The sequence below is a fragment of the Cibotium barometz genome, chromosome 5 (genome assembly GCF_041138505.1).
Source record: "Cibotium barometz isolate CiBa-2024 chromosome 5, ASM4113850v1, whole genome shotgun sequence".
NCBI lineage: Eukaryota > Viridiplantae > Streptophyta > Polypodiopsida > Cyatheales > Cibotiaceae > Cibotium > Cibotium barometz.
This window is the reverse complement of record NC_141050.1, coordinates 37,206,942-37,227,633: the sequence shown is the minus strand read 5'-3', so window position 1 is coordinate 37,227,633 and position 20,692 is coordinate 37,206,942.

The following is a 20,692-nucleotide window of genomic DNA, read 5'->3' as shown; positions in this document are numbered from 1 at the left end:
AAATGCCATTCACCAAAATAAAGAACTATGATGAAATGAGAGGCCCCAGAATGAATCTAAGACCAGGCAAGACAAGTTGCATGATTGACCTAGAAGAGGAAGACTCGAAGGTGAAGCTTGCCAGACTTTAGCTAGGCATAAATTAATCTCAAACAAAAGCTAGCACTCATGGACACATGATCCAGCCCATATCCTAATGTTTCATGAGACTTGGTGTGCACTATAGAAACCATCATTGACCTCCACAAAAGCACATGCAAAAGGAGTGAACTCATTAAAAACCACATACACAGGAGGTTTCAATACCATGTTTCACATTGGGAATAACCCCCTAAAAGGGATGTTTTATATCATGCCTACACATGTGTGAAGAAGTACTTCTTGGACAAGGATGGATGGGGCATAATTGATGCCAAATTGATTTTGTTGGGACTTAAGAACCACCACCTTACAACTAGCCTTAGGACAAGTAGCCATTATGATGACAAAAGAAGATCCCATGTTTTGCAAAGTGAGAGATCCGTGTCCCCTCCGCGCAACGGATTCGGGGTTGCTAGGAGCGGAAGTAGCACTCCTTGCGCGGTGCAGGGTCCTCTCACTTGGGGCCTCGCGGATATCCGGAGAGAAGACAAATCCCTTGGTTCTTCCAATACCGAACCCGGAAAAACTTCCCTTGCCCCCCGAAAAGCACGGGCGATTCCTCCAGGCTATTTTTACTCTAACGTAGTCAAGGTCATTTACTGACCAAATTGATCCGATCGAACCTAAAGTCACTTGGTCAGATCAAGGAAGAAACTTGCACTTGGATCATAGAGATCAACGCTTTTTTCCCCATCGAGAGAGGCATAGCCGTTGATTCCCTTTTCCATAGAATAATTACTATCTGGGATTTACTTCATCTAGCGTACTACAACAGAAATTGAGTCTCATTTTACGGATCCATCAGTCCAGCCTAACCCCATCCAGTCCCATGAGTTAGCCAACCGCCCAACCACTGTAGTGATGGGACCCAATTAAGAATTTGGTTAGGTTTTGTCCCGGGTACCAAGGAAAAGAGTCCCCAGGCCCCCTAGCCGGATGTTCATGCAAACTTAAAGCTAGTCACACCACTTACACACCAAATATGAAATTGCTTTCTTCACAGATTCAGCTATCTTTAAAACAATCATTTAATGAAGCCATAGTATCACGAATCACAATCCTCCAAAATATCTGATTGAATCTTAATTTCCAATCATTCCTTCATCGGAGTATCTATGACATCATTGGCAACCAGAACGCTCACCACTTGTCCACTCAGGGGCCTTTTCGATAGTTCCTAGCTCATAGTACCCGTCAATATATTCACTTATAAAAAAATTCAAGATGGAATCTCCGTTGAAGATCAGCAAGATCAACCAACAGATCCATATAAAAGAGCCATGGACTCATCCGTTGAGGACCAGCAAGGTCAATCAACCAGATCCATGCCCGGTTTCAGAAAATAACTCTTACTCCTTGTTCCAATATCTTCCACGATGCATGTGTGGGTATCTTCGGCGACCCGGAGCACCCTCTAGGATCCTTCGTAGGTCACCTAGCGCTTCACTCATAGGCCGCTTCCTTGGTCCCTCATCCACCGTACCGAAAGCTCACCATTTAAATCGAACTGAGGCTGGTCAAGACCTCGATCGAACCTTGCTACACGAGACGTCCTCCATTGACTCTCCGTCTCAAGTGTTGCAACTCTATCAGTTAGGTCTCCATGACCTTATTCACAAGACGGTCAAAATGCTTCCCCAGCATTCTTGACATAAAACAGTCATTTACAAACAGATCACAAATACAGTTTCTATAATGAACTCTCGTCTTTCCACATTATCCCTCATCAATCCACATTATTTATTCCACATTCAATTCATATGTGTACCCATTCTCATCCAATCACATCATTTCCCATCTCATCACATCAGATTCATTCACATCACATATCATTCATTCACATCCCATATCATTCATTCACGTCCTGATTCACATGTCATCACATCTCATCCATTCACTCATATCGACGTCACATCCTTTCACATACACATTCGCATTCATTATTCCACATACACATCCACATTCGTACATCCACATCCACATCCGCATTCATACATCCACATCCAAATCCACATTCATACATCCACATCCACATCCACCACATCCATTTTCACATCCACATTCATACATCCACATCCACATCTACATCCATACATCCATATCCACATCCACATCCACATCCACATTCACACATCCACATCCACATTCCATATCTACATCCATACATCCACATCCATACATCCACATCCACATCCATATTCATACATCCATTTCCACATCTACATCCACATTCACATTCATACATCCACATCCACATCCACATTCATACATCCACATCCACATCTACATTCATACATTCACATCCACATTCCATATCATATCCACTTCCACATCCATACATCCACATCCACATCCACATTCATACATCCACATCCACATCCACATCCACATTCATACATCCACATCCACATTCCATATCATATCCACTTTCACATCCATACATCCACATCCACATTCACATTCATACATCCACATCCACATCTACATTCATACATCCACATCCACATCCACATTCCATATCATATCCACTTCCACATCCACATTCACATTCATACATCCACATCCACATCTACATTCATACATCCACATCCACATTCCATATCATATCCACTTTCACATCCATACATCCACATCCACATTCACATTCATACATCCACATTTACATCCATTCATCCATATCCACATCTATACATCTATCCGTCCACATACACCTTCACATCTATTCTTTTACAAACACATCCACATTTATACATCCACATACACATGCATATCCCTTCTTTCACATATACATCTGCATTCACATTTGCGTACTTCCCATCTCACCCTTTCACATATCCTCTCATCTCTTTCTCATCTCATTATTCACATTTACATCTATTTCCATTACATCACATCTTATCACATCCTATTTTTATCTTATCACATTCATTCACATCATATCGCATCCCATACACACAGCAGTTCTCATCCTATCATAGCCCATACACATCCTATCACATCTCATACTCATCTTAGCGCATCCGACATACATCTTATCACATCTTATTTTCTTCTTATCACATCCATTCACATGCTATCACCATTTAATAGCTTTTTTCTATATTGATACCGATAATAGGACTTTTTCTAAAATTCTACCAATTGCTTGGCCTAATTAAAGATTCTTTTTCTGACAACTATTTTCGTATTCCTTCTCAATTCCTAAATTGAATTATATTCAATATTCTTCTTTTGAATAAAATAATTCATGGGATTTGTAGAAATCAATTCTACCCGTATTTCTACTTTTAGTAAATAATCATAAATCGATTTATACTAGAAATTCCTCTTCTTCTCATTTAAATTTCTTGGATCCCAATTACCATGGGAATTCCTCTTTTTGAATTTAATTAATTGCATTCCAATGTCATGGGAATTCCTCTTTTTCCATCAAATATTTTTCATAAAATAAATTCATTAAAATAAATCCAATGATGGAGTTCCAAATGCAATAAGAATTCCTCTTTTAACATTTAAACTTATCTATGCAAAAGATAAATTTAACTAAATTTTTCTCTTAAATTTTAAATAAAAATCTCCATTAATTCCTTTGCACTAGGAATTACACTTTTCTTATTTAAATATTTGAATTCTAATATGGTGGGAATTCCTCTTTTATTATATAATTTTATCTATGTAAAAAGATAAATTTAACTAAAATCTTTCTTTAATTTTTACATAAAATATACATAATATTAGTATTCCAATTTTTTTCTCTTCATTCATTGGAATACATGGATTTCCATTGTCATGGGGATTACTCTTTTAACATAAAAATAAATTACTAGAAATTTCTCCTTTTCTAATTCACTAATTATGTATAAACATAAATTTCATTTTTTCCATGATTACAATGAGAGTCATTCAATTAATCTAGGATGATAATTCCTAGAATATGCTAGGAAGTCCTCTTTTCATATTTTGAATGAAAATGATTTATGTGTAAATTTTTTCAAAAATTTTACCATAGCTCCGTTGCTATTATTGATAATTCTCAAATTATTTAAAAGAATAAAGTTTAATATTATGGATATGATTAGAATGACCACTAATTGGATCATTATCCAATTATGGATTGATTCATAATTTCTCTATGAAATAAATAGCATAAAAGCATTAAAAAGCCATTATTTTGGCCTCCAATTAGACAAGCATAGAATTTACTTTTGGATTAGAGAAATGCTTCATGAGAAGCTTCATTTGGATTGAGAATAGGTCATAGGAATGACCTTTCTTTGGGGAAGAGAGAGAGAGAGAGAGAGAGAGAGAGAGAGAGAGAGAGAGAAATGCTTAAATGACCTTTCTTTGGGGAGAGAGAGAGAGAGAGAGAGAGAGAGAGAGAGAGAGAGAGAGAAATGCTTAAAAACCATTAAAATTAAGCATAAATAAAAATTTATGTGTTTCTTTATTACAATACATCAAAGAACTTCAATAGTATTCAAAAGCCATTCAAATTAAGCTTCTCAAGCTTGAGAGGGGTTGAGAAGAGAGAAACATTTAGAAATTATGAAAAAAAGATCATAATCCACTCTTTACCTTCTAAATTGCTTGATTCTTTGATCACAGTAGAGCCCCCCAACCAATCAATTGGTTTGGTATGATGATGGAGTCACCAAGGAAGATTGAAGAGAGAGGGAAGCTCTAATTTGTTCAATTTGGAGAGGATTTTTAGAGGATAGTAAAAATTATCATTATTTCAGCATAATACTAGCATAGTATAGTTCTCATATTTTTTTACAAAGGGCTAAGAATCTATTTATAGGTGAGGGAGGTCTCTAACCAAGTCCAACTAATTTCTAGAATTTTTCAGGTTCAGTTTGGTTGAATCTGGACAAGATTTGGACCTAGTTTGGTTCCCTTTTGATTCGGTTTGATCCAAGAGAGAGGAGAGATAAAAATATCACAATATTTTTGAGTTTAAAACTCCACCACACATGTGAAATAGGTGCCTCCTTGAAGGGATCCCTTTTCCTTACACATGTGTCAAAAATGAGTCATTATACCCAAAATATCTCATTTTTTAAGTAGTACTCATAGTTTTTTACTAATAAACCATGTATATAGTCAACTCTTCATCTTATGTGCGCATTTACTCATTTTTGGGTATTTTTCTTTGACAAATTGGATTTATCTCCTCCCCACACATGGATTGATCCTATTGGCCCATAGGAACCTTAATTGGACCATAATCTAATTTTTTTTGAAAATCTAGACCCTTAGGCTAAGGTCCTTTATACCCATTTCCAATTAATTCCAATTGCACATTAGAAAGTTCTTTTTGAATTTTTGTTTCAAGGGAATTCATTTTAGACACTAGGAGGATTTTTATATCCAAAAGTATCTCATTTTTGGACTACCTCCCTCTAGACATTTTCTCTCTCTAGGTCAAACGGGGTAAAACAGAATCTTTCTTTTATTTTAGAGAGGGGAATAATTATAAGATCAGAAGGGGAGGTTCTTACACCTACACACCTCAAAAAGATGGGGGGGAGAATCTTACACAAAGCCTCAACATAGAAACCTATTCTCCCAGTAAAGAAGTGCTACACACCTCAAAAAGATGGGGGGGAGAATCTTACACAAAGCCTCAACATAGAAACCTATTCTCCCAGTAAAGAAGTGCTAAAGCTAATTGAACCACCAAAGGAAACAATTGAATTGACCATTCCATTGAAAAAGAAGCTAATCCTTTACTTACTCTAGGAACTAGGTAAGTACCCAACTCCTTTAAAAGCCTCACCCAAGCCAACTCGACCCTCATCATCCCATACCCCCCCCCGACATAAATGGCCTCTTCAAGGACTAACCTAGTTCCTTCAAAAGCCTCACCCAATCTAGATTAACCCTTATTGTTCACATATCCCCTGAAATAACTAGCCTCTCCAAGGACTAACCCAATTAACACCCTTACTACTAACACTCCTAACCTTGCACAGTCTGCCCAAGCCCACCCATCCCCAACAACACCAAAGTTTCCATAATGAAGGTAACAAATGGTTGTTGCCAAAGAAAGTACTTGAATTACTCCAAGCACAAGGATACTATGAAGGGAAAAAGAAGATATGGATACCCAAGAGAAAGGAACAACATAAGAAGCCACATAAGAAGCCAGTGAGGCACCCACACCACCATGCGGAATGCAATGGAAGGTAGCAAAAACCACCATGCGGAATGCAGTGGAAGGTAGCAAAAACCACCATGCGGAATGCAGTGGAAGGTAGCAAAAACCAACCCAAAATCAAAAACATGGTTTTCCAAGAAAGAGTTATTGAAGGCCCAAAAAAGCAGGTCAAACTCAACTTTTGCTACCTTAAGCAATGAAGTCAAACTCAACTCTAGGGATACCTAAAGCAATGAAGTCAAAACCATCCCATCAAAGAAGGAAACCCCAATGAAGGCGTTACACCCAAAGATGGTGGTGGGTCCCTAATTCTTAAAACCCCATAGATCTCTCTAGTTAATCACTATGCATAAACCAGGCATATACTCATCCAGCTGACCACCCTCGAGCCCAAGTGTGCACACATAAATACAATGAAGTACCACATACCTTACCTTGGTGTCCCATACCACCAAGAGATATGACTTGATTCCAGCAGCACATAGCTCTAGCATGAAATGGAGAGTAGACACAATGCTAGGATACACAAGAGTACATCCCTTGAGAGTGCCCCATGCCCCTATTATATAGGAGGGCCCTCAAGTGAGTCTTGACTCTCCAGTTCCATGTGTGACCCTTGGTTGCCTGACCCTAACCTCAACCCAAGGTTAGACCTAACCCTTGCCCCACTAGATCATGTTCCCATGCTCCCATGTTCACATGCCTAGGGTGTGTTATCCTCCTAGTATATGCACATATAATGTGCACATAGCATACTTCCCCTTTCTCAAAACATCGCACTCTTACAATGAAAAGAAGAAAAACTGTGCTGAACGTTCTCAACTGACGCACGTTCTCAACTGACGCCCAAGTCGAATCCTCAATTTTCTTGTCTTTCCACTTAATTTTAACCTAAAGGATTAAGCGACTACAAATTTTCCTTTCCCTGAATTCAAGTACCTTTTCAGGTTCATGTGAAACATGAACCTGAAAAGTCTTCGACTTCAACGAGTTCTTGATGAGAAACTGTGTTATCCTCACCTCCCAGCTTCTCTTTCAGTCTATTGACATGAAAGACTGGATGAACTCTAACATGTGGAGGTAGTTTTAATTCATACGCAACCGTGCCAATATGACGTCGTGTAACTTGGAATGGACCACAATATCTAGGAGACAATTTTGAGCACTTTCTTATTGATAAAGTCTGAGAATCTTTAGGAACTTTCAAATAAACCAACTCTCCTAGCTCAAAAGACCGAGGTGAGCATCCCCTATCAGCATAAAACCATGCTCTATCCTGAGCACTCCTTATAGAATCTTGAGCTTGGGTCAGCATTTCTTACATATCATGCAAGAAAACCCTTGATGCATCAAGCTTAATGTCTTTAAGACCGACATCAACAGGTGCCCTAAGTTGATACCCATACATAAGCTATAAACAGTAACCGTATGCTTAGAACTGTTATAGGCAAATTCCATCATTGGAAGATATTTTTCCCAACTCAATGGTTTTCTAGAGACATATGCACGAAGCATATCCTCTACAATCTGATTCACACGCTCTGTTTGCCCGTGAGACTACTGCGGGTGATCAGAGGAACTCATACTCAAAGTAGTTTCCTCATTATAAACCATTCGGAATAAAGTAGGAAGACATGGCATTATAATGGCAGGAACAAGGGATCCATCGGTGGCCCGATGTACCCACATCCACAGAGGGAATTATCGGTGTCCCGAGTTACCCATATCAACATCGGGAGTCATTAACGTCTCGATGAGTCATATATGTACATTCGTAAACCATCAGGTGGACTATATAAATCACCTAAAGGAAGGAACTAGAGAAAGAAATGCCAACAAAGGAACAATCCAAAATTCCTTAATCTGAATACAACAAGATAAACTCGTTAAACTCTAAAGAAGTAGATTTCAACAAGTGAAAATGCCAATGAGATTACACCCATCAAAACATGAAAGCTATAGATAAAAGAATTTTATCTAAAGAATGCCTACACTACAACTTCAAGTGAAGTCAATAAATGAGATTGTCTTTGAATGCTGGGGTCAACATGCCAAGTGATGTAAGCAAGGAAACAATCTTGAGCCCAAATTGTCTGATAAGATAATATATGTGAGGGATCGCTAGCGTCCCATACCACCATGATACCATCCATACGTACCTTACCAATTTGGAACTCCCTAGTATGCCATCTACAAAATATGAATAAAATCTTGCATAAAAGGAATGAGATGGTCTTATCCCAGACTTTCATATACTAAAACTTGTCTCTATATACTTGAGACCACATCAAGGAATAACTCTTTTCGAGTACATCATTAGAAAATAATTTAAACTATTGGCGCCTTTCTAATGATAACTACCCAATAAACACTTATAAAGCTGGGGTATAAAAATAATAATTCACCTAGATACATAAGCAATTAAGTATCTAAGTTGGAATATGTACAAGAGTACAAGGAACATACTCTAGAATTACGTGCAAAAATGAAGGCAAACACTACCTTCAAGAGCACATGATATTATCCAAAAGATAAAAAGATCCTTATAAAACCATGGATAGAAACATAGAAGTTCTCAAATCCATGCAAACCATAGTTGAGCATAAAAATCAATGCATGTCATTATCATCCCAAAAGAAGCAATAAAATTGGTGGCCAACTCATTAATCCGGAGCATATGAACGTGGTGTTGTTCAAGTAAAAATCATAAGTAAGCAAGTGAAACACGTGTGTAGCACTCAATTAAAAACCCCTAGACACAAGTGATCTAGGCAGAACTTGATGAGTCAATATAAAACTTGGAAACCATCCAATTTGAATCCACCAAAACAACTAGACAAACTAACCCATGATAGAATTTGAATTAGGCTGAGGAAATTAAGCATAGACCACACTTAAACAAGTGCAAAATAAATTATCGTGGACAAGTGTCAAAGATGAGACACTCGTGGAATGTAAATTCCGGTCATCACATCGAAGAAAGTAAGGAACAGGTCCAATAAGAATGGTTAAACAATGGTAAAAAAATCATGAAAACATTATCCAGAATTAATCCAAACAGAAATAACTACTAATACGAGGTACAATCACATTAATAATATGCGAATAACCCGCATCTATATAATGTCAACACGTGAAAATGTACTTCAACACTAAATAACTCTTGAAAATATTAAATTCTTGAGAAAAAAGAATTATCATGATTTTTTCCTAATTTTTTCTTTTTTTTTAGGGCCTCAAAATTTACTAATTTTGAATTCCACCAAATTCCATCTTATGGCACTCCAAATCTAAATTTTCCAAAAAACTTTAGCAATAAAAATTACCAAAATATAATTGATAATTTAAAAATATTAATTTTTAGGATTTCAAAAATATTTTCTAGAAATTTTCTAATTTTTGGTAATTATAAAACAAAATTACCTCAAGAATCCCACCGATCACGAAATTATTCAATTCAGTTCATCAATTCTCAAATCCAATCAAAATTTATAATTTTAATGGATTTACTAATTTTCTGGACAAAATTTTCTTTTTAAGGGAATTTGAATGATGACGAGCGCTCAAACAGACACACCACATGCCAGTCTCACCAAACATGGATATTCCAAAAATTTGAAATAACCTTTGTCTTATTTTCCATGATTTTTTGAGAGTTTTTTGAAATTTTTAATGCACCCTGAACGCATTAGAATACGAACGATCAAAAAATTCAGAACCCAAAAGGTCACCCGTAATCCCGGAATACGGAAAGCCAAGGGTTGATAAAAAATGAAAAGACAAAAAATATCAGAATTTGAAAGGTTTTAAAAAAAGGACGCCAAAGGCCAAAGGTCACAAGAGAATCTTTTTTTTAAAATCTTGGAAAAGAATTTTTTTATTTCTCTTTTTTTTTTAACACCCCCCCGCGAGAGCGCGCGATTGAGAGGGAGAGGAGAGGAGCATAGAGCTCACTCGCCCACTTCATCCTCCATCTCCACTCTCTCTTCCTTCAATTCTTCTTCTCCACTCTCTTCCTTCAATTCTTCTTCTCCACTCTCCATTCTCTATGCGCTTAAAATCTTAATCCTATTTTTTTACTAATCATGATTAATACCTAATGATGATTAATATTAATCAAATCTACCCCACCTAAGAGGTGTTCACACCAGGGAGAGAAGAACATGAAGGAAAACTCGGGTTTGAGAGATGGAAAAAATGTCATGCACACGAGAGAGAACCCGATGCATCAATACGATGCCCCCTACTACATTTCAATAGCAAATCGACAGAAATTTGATAGCATGCCCGCGGCGGGAAACGCGAAAAAAATGCATAAAAAATGCTTTTTTCCCTTAAAATGCTCATAAAAATTCCTAAATAATTAGGAAAATTTCCTAAAAATTATAGAAATTTAGGGAATCCATTCTACCAAAAAAACAAAACCCATAGTATTTTGGTAGAAATTTCATAAAATACTTATTTTAATCATAAAAATAAAGAAAAATAGCATTTCCACTCACACGAAATTTCCCCACAACGTTGATATGTCCATTGAAATTGAGAAGCATGCGTTCCGACCACCATATTGACGTTCCACATGCATAGGTTACCAAAACCAACCAAAAATAACATTTTTTGCTTAGTAAATGTTAAAATTTACTTTAAAAAAATGCTAAAATTTTGGTATAATAAGAGAAAACACATCAAAAATTAATGAGAGAATACTGTGATACCACTATTAAAACCCCATAGATCTCTGTAGTTAATCACTATGCATAAACATGCATAAACTAGGCATATACTCATCCACCCGAGCCCAAGGGTGCACACATAAATACAATGAAGTACCACACACCTTACCTTGGTGTCCAAGGGTGCACACATAAATACAATGAAGTACCACACACCTTACCTTGGTGTCCCATACCACCAAGAGATATGACTTCATTCCAGCAGCACATAGCTCTAGCATGAAATGGCAAGAGAGTAGACACAATGCTCTACACAAGAGTACATGCCTTGAGAGTGCCCCATGCTCCTATTATATAGGAGGGCCCTCAAGTGACACTTGACTCTCCAGTTCCTTGTGTGACCCTTGGTTGCCTGACTCTAACCTCAACCCAAGGTTAGACCTAACCCTTGCTCCACTAGAGCATGTTCCCATGCTCCCATGTTCACATGTCTAGGGTGGGTTAGCCTCCTAGTATATGCATATATAATGTGCACATAACACTAACGCTCATCTAGTGGCACAAGGATATTACAAAGGTAACACAAGAATTTGGGTGCTTAAGATCGTAACCTCTTTAGCCACCAAGGAAAGTACCAAGAATAAAGCCACCCCTAAGTGACAATGGTAATCAAAGGCTATAAAATGAAGCTAGAACCTTATGCTCAACCTTAGCAAAGAGTAAGGAAAAATTTTAGGAATACATGGAACCCTAAAACCATAACAAAACCCACTCTAAACATGAGATTCTTTTTGCATCCACCTCATAAGCCTATCCTACAATAGTTGTAGCACCCCACAGATAGCTACCCACCAGTTGCTTTGTCATAGAAAGTAAGGAACTACCAATTTCCCTATATCACTCTCAAGCCTAGCTAGATGGGCCAAACATAGGCACCACACCCTTACATACTTGGACCAAAGATCTGATACTACCATCCATTCAACCCCTTTGCAATACTGCTATACTTGTAGAGAAGAAACTGATACTACCATCCATTCAACCCCTTTGCGATACTGCTATACTTGTAGAGAAGAAACTGATGTAGGGAAGGACCCACCCTAAAAAGATGCTTGAAAACAAGCTATTAAGCCTAAAGAGGATCCAAATTGGATACATATGATGGCTACAATTAATAGCTTGGGACCTAGAGGATCTACATGGGTTACACCTGCTGATGGGTGAGTCCTCAGCACTCTAAGGTCATGTCCCTATGAATGATTTGTGCTCTACCTTCGGATACCGAGGGGATTGGTTATAGTGAACTTGAGTCCACATGGGATGACTCAAGCTCAAGAACCAATAGTGGTGAGGGGTATGAAATAGAGACTAAAACAAACACCAACTCCTCAGTCTCACGATAAGAAAAACAAAGCCCACACCATCCAAAGAAATTGCAGGGAGTATATCCAAATATAAACGGATTCCCAATTTGAAGAAAGGGATAAAGTTCGTCAAGATGCCAAGGAGAATCTCCGAAGATGGCAGAGACGTAAATGCTCCAATACATGGGTGCCGTTGACTTACATCAAAAGTTTATAAACAACTGGGGAGAAAAGGTAAAGTATTGTTGAACACCCCCAATTGATATATCTAAGGTGGAAGTCTCTAATGAGCCAAAACCGAGCTGATCAGCTAAAAGGAAACAAAATCATGTACTTGCATAGAAGGAATGAGAGGATAAGGCTACAACTAAAGTAGCTAATGAAGGAATGAGAGGCTAAGGCTGCACAACTAAAGCAGGTGAAGAAGGAACAAGAAGGAATGAGAGGCTAAGGCTGCAGCTAAAGCAAACAAAGGAAAGAAAAATGAGCTTGATTTGTGCCCACCACCTAAGCATTATAAGTCATACACCATAGGGGAACACAAGTTAGTGTTTGATAATGCGAAACGTAACCCCACAAGTGAGAGTGGAGGAGTCTATAGTGGGCCTGCAGAGGTCAAGAAAGTAGACTTAGCTAAACCAGGAGAAGATCCTAAGCCTGTCTACATAGCCAAGGACTTAAATAAGGCCACGGAGGCTGGACTTGTAGCTCTCCTCAAGGAGTATATGGATTTCTTTGCATGGAAATACCATGATATGAAGAGAGTTCCCCCCAGAGGTGGTACAACACACCATCCCCATGGTACCCAAAGCTAAACCAGTCTAACAACGACCCTGTCCAATGAATCTTAAATATGCAAGCATTGTTAAGGAAGAGATCGATAATCTCATTGAGTGTGGATTCATCTAAGAGATTAAACACTCATAATGGATCTCACCCGTTGTAGTTGTGCCCAAGAAGAATGGAAAACTTAGCATGTGTGTTGATCTCAAGAAAGTGAATGCTTCCATGTGCAGGGATCACTACCCCTTGCCATATTCAGTACATGTGCTCGAACAAGTTGTAGGCAAGGAGATTTAATGCTTTTTGGATGGATACTCAAGCTATAATCAAATTTTGATCACAACTAAGAACCAAGACAAAACAACCTTTGTCACCCACCACCACTGAGCATGGTGTATGTGCTTATAGAGTTATGCCATTCGGTCTAACCACAACACACCAGCCATGTTCCAAAGACTTATGAATACTGCTTTTAAGGACTTTTTAAGAAAGTTTCTCAAAGCTTTCTTGGATGATTTGTGCATTTATTCATCAATTATCACCTAGTTTGGCTGTTTAAAAGATGTCAACACTATTGTGAGCAAAATAGGTAACTGACGAGGGTTACCTCAAAAGATTCCCTCCCAAAATGCATGAAATCTCAAAAATGGCTTCAGAATATAGTTTTTTGAAAACACATCTAGAATTCCATGTATACATTTAAAAACTACAAGAATTTTGCTAATTTTTTAAAGATTGAGAACACGTGTGACATTTGTAGATTTAGAAACTGCTATTGTTTGTGACATAAAAAAAAAGTTGACTTACAAAATCGCGTATGATTCTCCACAACTTAAAGAAATATCAATCTTTTTCAAATAAAAATTTATTTTATAAATTTCATGAATGTAAGGCACTTTTTGTCAAAAAATATTAGAATACATAACATTATAAGCTCCATAATTTATGAAAAATCCGACAAACATACTTGAGTCTATTTCTAGACCCAAATAGCAAAGCCTTTAGTATATACTTACCTTGACAGTTTGCATGACATAATTATTTGCTCTATTATTTATAAGCAAGTAATGGGCATGATATACAACCAATGCTAAGAGTTTAAAGAGGTCATCTTATAGGTGTGCAAAGGTAGACTTCTATTCATATATATATGTAGAAGACGGTAAATCTAGAGGCTCTAAGTAAACCTAAGCATGTTAAAAGAGTAGAAAATTGAAATATTTTTTTGGCAGGACAATTTTAGAGGTAGACATCATATAGCATATGGGTGTAAATTTCAACCCACATAGGCATTTTTTGTCATGAAGGAAATTCTTGTTATGCAATATGTATAATGGTGGCAGGAAGAAATTATAACCTATATCATGTACATATGTGGTGGTGGTGAAAATTCATAGTATGCATATGTTGATGTTTGATCCAGATAGTCATTATCATGAACGTAGGTGATCTTTTTTTTGTTGTGTTTCTCTAGTTTGTGCAGTTTGCTCTTCAAATCCTTCAACATCCAAAAGATCAATTACTACCCTATCATTCATTGGTTGCCAATTCAGTGATGGTCGTGGTGGAGGCGGGATGAACGCAACTGGGACATGAGAAGACCGATCCTAAATATTGTTTATAAAATGTTTAAGAGTAGTGTAGTAATAATGAGCTCTAGTTATAATTATTTAGAGTACATGTGAAGGATGTTGAGAGATGGTATGTCTAAGGGTAGTGTAGAATGAGCTATGGTTATAATTATTTGGAGGACATGTGAAGGATGCTGAGAGATGTAATCTTCACCCCCACGACATTGCCTTTGTGTACAAAGAGAAAAGAGAGGAGCTTAGGGCTTCTTGAATGGTGGTAGAGAGGAGCTTGGAGCTTTCACAATGATGGTAGATTCAAGGTCCCCTATGTTGGAGAGCATACTACTACACATAGGCATGGTAGAGTCGTCCAGGCTCATATGCACCCCCCTCCCCGACATAGATGGTCCCACCACATGCTGCATTTGGTTATAGTTCTTTAACTTTAAAATTGAATTGTAGAACAAAAATCAAGATTGGCAAATCAATCGACTCATGGTTTTCCAAATCAATGGAGCCTTACACATCTGGATCAAAACCAATGGATTACAGGTCATCATGGATTATCTCATCTAGCTCTTCTACAATCATGAATTTTTTGCATCTACTATTGTAAGATCCCTAACCATCCCAATGCGCAATGAATTCTAGGGTGCTAGCAGCAAAAGTAGCACTTCTTGTGTGCCGGGCAGGGTCCCACACTCGGGGCCTTGCCCACAGATATCCAGACAAGAGACTAATCCATCGATTCTTCCAAAACCGCGCTCGAAAAAACTTTCCTTTCCCAAAAAGCACACGCGATTCCTCTAGGATAACTTTTCTCTAACGTAGTCAAAAGTCTTAACTAACTGAACTGATCTGACCAAACCCGTAAGTCCCATAGTCAGATCAAAGGAAAGATTGCACTTGGATCATAGAGACCAACGCTTTTTTCCTCATTGAGAGGCACAGCCATTGATTCTTTTCCATAGAACAATTTTTATCTGGGATTTACTTCATCTATCGTACCAAAAGAAATTTAGTCTCATTTTAGGGATCCATCAGTCTAGCCTAACCCCATCCAGTCCCATGGGTTAGCCAACCGCCAACCACTGTAGTGATGGGATCCTATTAGGAATTTGGTTAGGTTTTGTCTTGGGTACCAGGGAAAAGATTTCCTAGGCTCCCTAGCCGGAAATTCATGCAAACTTAAAACTAGTCACACCACTTACACACCACTTACACACCTAATATGAAATTGCCTTTTTCACAGAATCAGCATCTTCTAAAAACAATCTTTTAATGAAACCATTGTGTCACTGATCATAATCGTCAAAATCTCTGGTTTAATCCTTATTTCCAATCATTCCTTCATCGGTGTACCTATGGCATCATTGGCAACCAGAACGCTCACCACCTGTCCACTCAGGGGCATTTTCGATAGTTCCTAGCTCATAGTAACCGGCAGTATATTCACATATCAAAATGGAATCTCCATTGAAGATCAGCAAGATCAACCAACGGATCCATATAAAAGAGCCATGGACTCATCCGTTGAGGACCAACAAGGTCAATCAACCAGATCCATGTCTGAATTCAGAAAACAACTATTACTCCTTGTTCCAATATCTTCCACGATGCACGTGTGGGTATCGTCGGTGACCCAGAGCCCGAGCACCGTATGATCAGCACCCTCTAGGATCCTTCGCAGGTGACCTAGCGCTTCACTCATAGGCCGCTTCCTTGGTCCCTCATCCACCATACCGAAAGCTCACCATTTAAATCAAACCGAGGCTGGTCAAGACCTCGGTCGACCTTGCTACACGAGACGTCCTCCGTTGACTCTCCGTCACAGTAGTTGCAACTTTAACAGATAGGTCTCCACGACCTCATTCACAAGATGGTCAAAATGCTTTCCCAGCATTCTTGACATAAAACAGTCATTTAAAAACAGATTTCACATACAAATACAGTACCAACAATATTTCCATCGTTTCTCATCACTCCACATCCTTTCACATTAGTCCCCATCTTTTCTCATCTTCCCACAATTTTTTTTCTTCATCGATCCCTATCACATCACATCATTCCCACATCTAATCGCATCCAATCGCATCATCCACACATCAATCCACATCATCCATACATCCATCCACATCAATCCACATTATCCACACATCCATCCACATCTTCCATACATCCATCCACATCAATCCATACGTCAATCCACATCATCCATACATCCATCCACATCAATCCACATTATCCACACATCAATCCACATCATCTATACATCCATTCATGTCAATCCACATTATCCACACATCAACCCATATCATCCATACATCCATTCACGTCAATCCACATTATCCACACATCAACCCACATCATCCATACATCCATTCACGTCAATCCACATTACCCACACATCAACCCACATCATCCATACATCCATTCACGTCAATCCACATTACCCACACATCAATCCACATCAATCCACATTCATTTCATAAGTATTCCCATTCTCATCTAATCACATCTTTTTCTATCTCATCACTTATTTCCTCATTTATCCTCATCAGATCTCATCCACTTGCATCTACCCATACATCTCATCACTTCACATACATTAACATCTATCCAGTTTACATTGCATCTTATCACATCCATTTCACATTCACATCTCATTCATTCACATCGCGATTCACATGCTAACACATTCATTCACGTCCCTTATCGTTCATTCACATCCCGATTCACATCACATCCCTTATCATTCATTCACATCCTGATTCACATGCTATCACATTCATTCACATCCTAGATCATTCATTCACATGCTATCACATTCATTCACATCCTAGATCATTCATTCACATGCTATCACATTCATTCACATCCTAGATCATTCATTCACATCTCGATTCACATGCTAACACATTCATTCACATCCTATATCATTCATTTACATCCTGATTCACATGCTAACACATTCATTCACATCCTATATCATTCATTCACATCCCGATTCACATGACATCACATCTCATCTATTCATTCCCATTTATTTGATTCACATCACATATCATCACATCTATTTACCTCTCATTCTCATCACATCCATTCTCTATTCATGCTCATCTATCTGATTCATATCATATCTTATCACGTCTATTTATAGAATGTAAGAGAATTCTTATTTTTGATATAAAGATTCTTTACGCATCTATTTATGCATAAGAACAACTTTAGTGTGGGAAATAACACTTTTATAAAAATCCGTTTATGTATCTATTTATACATAAATTCAATTTTAAGGAGAATAACACTTTCGAAATAAAAATAAATCTTTTATGCATCTTTCTATGCATAAATTCATGCATAAAATCAAAATTAATGAGAATAACTCTTTTGGAATAAAAATAAATTTCTTTATGCATCTTTCTATGCATAAAATCAAAAGTAATGAGAATAACATTTTTGGAATAAAAATAAATTCTTTATGCATCTTTCTATGCATAAAATCAAAATTGATGAGAATAACTCTTTTGGAATAAAAATAAATTTCTTTATGCATCTTTCTATGCATAAAATCAAAATTGATGAGAGTAACTCTTTTGGAATAAAAATAAATTTCTTTATGCATCTTTCTATGCATAAAATCAAAATTGATGAGAGTAACTCTTTTGGAATAAAAATAAATTCTTTATGCATCTTTCTATGCATAAAATCAAAATTTGATGAGAATAATACTTTTTGAATAAAAATAAATTCTTTATGCATCTTTGTATGCATAAAATAAAAATTTGATGAAAGTAACACTTTTATAATATGATGAAAGTAACGCTTTTATAATAAAAAAAATTCTTTTATGCATCTAATTATGCATAAATTTAATTTTAATAAAAGTAACACTTTTATAATAAAAAGATTATTTTATGCATCTATTTATGCATAAAAATCAATTTTGATGAAAGTAATACTTTTATAATCAAAATGTTCCCAATATGCATCTTTTTATGTATAGAAATTAATTCTAAATGAAAATAACACTTTTAGAATAAAAGTATTTCTAATATGCATTTTTTTATGCATAGAATAAAAATAACACTTTTAGAATACACAAGTGGTGGGGATTACTCTTTTTGAATAGTAAAAAGATAAAACTTATTTCACCAAATTTAAGAAAATTTTACCATAATAAAAAGATAAAACTTTTTTTTACCAAATTTAACACTTACTCTTTTTGAATAATAAAAAGATAAAACTTATTTCACCAAATTTAAGAAAATTTTACCATAACCTCCTTTGTATAGCTGACCATTTTTTAAAATTTTCACTCTAAAATTTACTAGAAAATATCCAAGATGATTTAAATCATTCTAATCTAATCAATTTTCACTTTATTAAGAGTAAACAATATGAAAAATTTAATTCCATCAATTTGATTACACATCTAGGATAAAGAAAGGCTGAATTCAATAATGAAGAGAAGGGGGAAAGCCTTTCCAGCAAGGCATAACATCCATTTTCATTTTAAAGAAAGCAAAAATAAAAAAACCATAAAATAGAATAAGAAAAAGTAGAATTTCTAACTTACTAGGAGTTTTGTGAGCTTTCCTTTGGCTTGATGGTTTGAGGGATCTACTCTTGTTTGCAACAAGAGTGGCCACCAATTCTTTTGAAGAGAAAATGGTCAAAAACAAATGAGTTATCAATGAATTCACTGTTTTTGGCTCTGGGGAGGAGTAGAGTAACAGTGCATAAAACACTATTAACCATTTACAAAGGGGGAGGCTTCATTTATAGGAAAAAGTGAGCCTTTAACCAAGCAAAATGATTCTAGAACTTTTCAGATCAGTTTGGTAACTTTTTGACCATTTTTAGGTCAGTTTAGCTTACTTTTTGTTCTAGTTGAAACAGGAGAGAGGGGAGATGAAAATATCTCATTATTTGTGGGTTTAACACACATGTGAAATAGGAACCTCCTTCATGAGGGGGATTCCCCCACACTGAGGTGTCAAAAATGCATCATTTCCTCTAAATATCTCTTCTTTTTTAACTAATAACCTTGTCCTTAGTCAACTCTTCATCTTATGTGAGTATTTACTCATTTTTGGGGGGATTTTCTTTATTTCTTTAATTTATCTCCTCCCTACATTTGGATTAATCTAATTGGTCCATAGGAACCTTAATCTAAAATTTGCAGAAAATATGGACCCTTAGGCTAAGGCCTTATGAACAGATTATAATTTATTTCTAATGCACCTTCTGAATTTCTTTTTGAACTTCTGTTTTGAGGGAATTTATTTTAATAAGAAGATATATTTTTCCATCTAAAAATATCTAAAAATTGAATAACCTCTCTCTAAAATATTTTCTCTCTCTAAGCCAAAATAGGTAGAAACAAGCTCTGTTAATATTCTGACAAGGGGAATGATTACAGAGGGAGAGATTGGACATCTTGAGGGGATGGGGGAGAAATCTTACAAATATGTAGAGATATTATTTATGGTACCTACATGGATACATAGACAAGCATTTTATTAATGACCTCCTCTCAAATTGGTAGTCTCAAGGTTACGACCATGTGTGTTTTTCAGGTCCTTAGCCCTAAACCTATGTTCTACCTATATCACCTTATCCTAGGCATATTTTTTATTTAATTATATAATATATAGGATTTTTTTAGAATTTTAAGATTTTATTGGTTACTATCTACTATTTGGAATAAGCTTTTCTAGATTTATTGGTGATAATTGTTTTTAAAAAATCTCAAAAAAACTGTAAAAATATTTCAAAGTTAAGAAAAATAGCCCCCTAACAATTGATGTTTTACATCAAAGTTGATGCAAAACATCAACTCTACCACAGAACTTGATGTTTTACATCAAGTTTCAGATGCTCTGGAGAAGAAAGTTGGAGGATCAAAGGTCGATTTTCACAAACTGCCTATTTTAGCTATTTCGTCCGCTTTACTATGCTTAGATCACCTACTCCACAAATTTTGAGTTACAACAC